Source organism: Panulirus ornatus, chromosome 42 (assembly GCF_036320965.1).
Source record: "Panulirus ornatus isolate Po-2019 chromosome 42, ASM3632096v1, whole genome shotgun sequence".
Lineage (NCBI taxonomy): Eukaryota > Metazoa > Arthropoda > Malacostraca > Decapoda > Palinuridae > Panulirus > Panulirus ornatus.
Window position 1 is genome coordinate 26,618,489 of NC_092265.1, and position 3,581 is coordinate 26,622,069.

The 3,581-nt window shown below is 35.4% G+C and overlaps 2 non-coding genes across 2 annotated transcripts; both read left to right on the plus strand.

Moving 5' to 3' along the window:
• The first annotated feature begins 2,726 nt into the window (after window positions 1-2,726).
• TRNAV-CAC (transfer RNA valine (anticodon CAC)) lies at window positions 2,727-2,798 on the plus strand. Its single transcript has one exon. It is a non-coding gene; the product is annotated as a tRNA-Val (tRNA).
• Window positions 2,799-3,436: 638 nt separating this feature from the next.
• On the plus strand, window positions 3,437-3,508 carry TRNAA-GGC (transfer RNA alanine (anticodon GGC)). Its single transcript has one exon. It is a non-coding gene; the product is annotated as a tRNA-Ala (tRNA).
• The last annotated feature ends 73 nt before the right edge of the window (window positions 3,509-3,581 follow it).

A 3,581-nucleotide genomic window follows, 5' to 3' on the forward strand; every position in this document is an offset into this window, starting at 1 on the left:
GTACCATAATGATAATGATGGTAATAAGGATAATGATAATAATAATGATAATTATAATAATAATAATAATCATAATGAAATTGATTATAATAATAATAGTAATAATAATTATGCAGGTATATTAAATAGTACTGTACTATATGATAATAATAATGATAGTAATAATAATAATGATAATAATAATGATAATGATAACAATATTAATAATGATAAAATTGATTATAATGATAATAGTAATGATAATGATGTAATTATGTAATACTAAAAACGGTAAAGCATTCAATATAGTTGCGTCTTCCTAATATAACAAGACAATATGGTCTAAATATACCACATACCGGTGTTACACTGAGTTAAAAGAATCAAACTCCATGAACCATGATTTTGTCTTGATCTGTCCTTGTAACAGTATTTTGAACCTATACTCATCTTGGTGTATATTGTTTAGTTTTCGTAACCATTACATGAATATAAGTCAACAAGTTTTCAGGAAAAAATAAGTTTTTCCAATTGTATGTTTTTCATTTACCATTGGATGGAAGGATCCCAGGGATTAGTGTATATCTTGTGTCCCAACCAACCTTGCTCTGTTGGTTCCTGCTGTCTCTGGGTTAGTCATGTTTTATGGAAAAAAGAAAGATAAATGTTTATCAGGAGCGGGACTCGAACCCAGGCCCAGAAGACCAGACAATGATTTGAAAGCAGCGCCTTAAACCACCCGGCCATCCTGCCAGGAGAAAATAGATTTGGAAGTTCTCTCTAACTTACTAAACTGAACAAATTCCAGGAGCAAATGTATAGTATATACTTATAAGGTTAAGAGACGGGACAACACGAGTGTATAACTCTCTCCCATAATGCACAAATAGTAAACACACACACACACACACACACACACACAGAGCGGCGCCAGGCTGGAGGCGGGGCATCGTGACGTCACAGGCAAGTCCCTCCCCCCGCCAGATCCAAACATGTGTTGTGTCTGGTGATGGCGGTTCAAGATTTCCCACATTTATATTGATCTTTACATTATCATCCACTCCCAAAGTCACCTGGCATTCTTGTGTTTCAACAACAGACGTGATATATGCAACACCAGGCAAACATTGTACCATTATCTGATAGGTTAATTGGTGCAGAATCAAGAACCAGTGAATTTCATCGCCGCCATAAGTAAGTAAGGAAGGTGACTTTAATGATGATAAATACGACCTGGTATGGCTGTGTCTACACACTCCCGCCATTTGGTCAACCTGGTACGTACGAACCTTAACCTTAAAGTGGCCCACGTAAACGCGAACTTAAAATCTATCCATTTAACTGTCATTCATTAATTAACATTTAAACACCATCTTTTAAACGTAAACCTTCCACTTGCATTATATTAACAAGTACTCTAAGATACGTCATACAAACACAAGGTTTAAAGCTGAAACTCGAACTTTTAAGTCCGTCAATTTAACACCTACTTTACAATTAGCAAAAAAATGCGAATTTTTAACTCCGCCAAAAAGCAGCTTGTGTATGTAATGCTTCATTTAACTGAACATTTTTAAAGTCAGTTAAATTAATGGTATCCTTTGATGTTCATCATTAAAACATAAACCTATGAACTCTGTCTCTAGAACTAAGCACAAACTTTTACGTTCCATCATAGGAAAGGAAACTTGCAAAATCTATTAAAATTCGTCACATAACGCGAACTTTTCAACCCTTCCATTTACCTGGGCCACTCTTCCCTGGCTGCCATTCATATTTTGTCCTTTTAAACTGTGACTTTATTACACTTTCATTCATTCATCATGACTTTATTACACTTTCATTCATTCATCATGACTTTATTACACTTTCATTCATTCATCATGACTTTATTACACTTTCATTCATTCATCATGACTTTATTACACTTTCATTCATTCATCATGACTTTATTACACTTTCATTCATCATTCATCAACTAGTTCGTCTCACTGATATTCCATTCATAAACTTCATTTGTGCATCTCATAGTCTGACCGCCATGTTGCATGTTTCCTTAAGGTTTATAATTCTTTGTGTATTTAATAATAGAAGATTCAGTGATATTTCTCGTGGTACTGGAGTTAGAGTTAATAACTGAGATGGCATTATAATCTCTAACTCCAGTACCACGAGAAATATCATTGAATCTTCTATCATTAAATGCACAAAGAATTATAATCTTGATATAAGTGATTGTCTATACAAATTGCATAAATTTAGTGTTGATAAAATTTGTAAGGAATTCATCTTGTCCACATAATTAGTTTATGATACGCTTGTTGTCTGTCTCGGACAATCACATGTTTACCAAATGGCGTACTAGCTACGTCTCTTCGTTGTATGTCAACTGATTGTTATATTTCTCTCTTGTGTCTCCCCTGATGATGTGGTTATTATATGAAAGTGCACTTGGGAACTTGTTTAATTTTCCCCGTGGTCTCATAGGAATATACTTCATCACGCGCAAAGTTGTGATCCTTTCCAATATATATATGTATGTATGTATATATATATATATATATATATATATATATATATATATATATATATATATATATATCCTTCAGTATGTTTACTTTCGATAATGAGGAACAGAAGAATAAGCCAAGCAAGTAAATTTCGTCAAAGACATTTCTCTTTTCTAAACGCTGCCTCGCAAAGATTTTCATTAATTCAAATTGAAGAAACAGACGTATTTTTCTATTGTCTGGTTAGCTCAGTGGTAGAGCGTGAGTCTCACACACTCAAGGTCGTGGGTTCGAGACCCACACCAGACATAATTTTTGTCTTTTTCTTTTTTCATTTTGTCCGCATCACATGTGTGCAACATTCAGTATGTTCGTCCAACGTTATAGTGAAGATCTTCACAATAAATTGGGGTTTTAGACCTTATCTGAAAGGGTCAGGTCCACCAAGACGTCCTTGAAATCTTCCAGAAGCTTCTGGCGATCCTCCTCCAACTGCTGGGCACATCAGAGTTAACATGGGCCGGACATCGGTTGTGGAACGACTTAATCTGCTTCCGGTAGTTAGCAGGGATGATAATGAGGGCTCTGACCTCATACCAGGTCAGCTTAGTTCCAGTCTATTGCTTAGTTCCAGTCTATTGCTTAGTTCCAGTCTATTGCTTAGTTCCAGTCTATTTTTTAGTTCCAGTCTATTGCTTAGTTCCAGTCTATTGTTTAGTTCCAGTCTATTGCTTAGTTCCAGTCTATTGCTTAGTTCCAGTCTATTGCAACGAAAATAAAAAAGTGAAACTCATTTCTTCGTGGAAAATTGAGAGGAAAACACGACAGCAACATGGAGATTTACGCTGTGGTTATTTTGCCGGCTAGTCGGCAACGGTCGGTCAAACAGTATTTTCCCGTGGTAATCTCAGTGCTTTATATAATACTAAGTCCCAAAATATGTTCTTGGGGGCGTAGCTCAGTGGTAGAGCGCTCGCTTGGCATGCGAGAGGACCCGGGTTCAAACCCCGGCGCCTCCATTTTTTTATTTGGGAAATTTATTGTTTTCAGTCTTGTATATATATATATATATATATATATATATATATATAT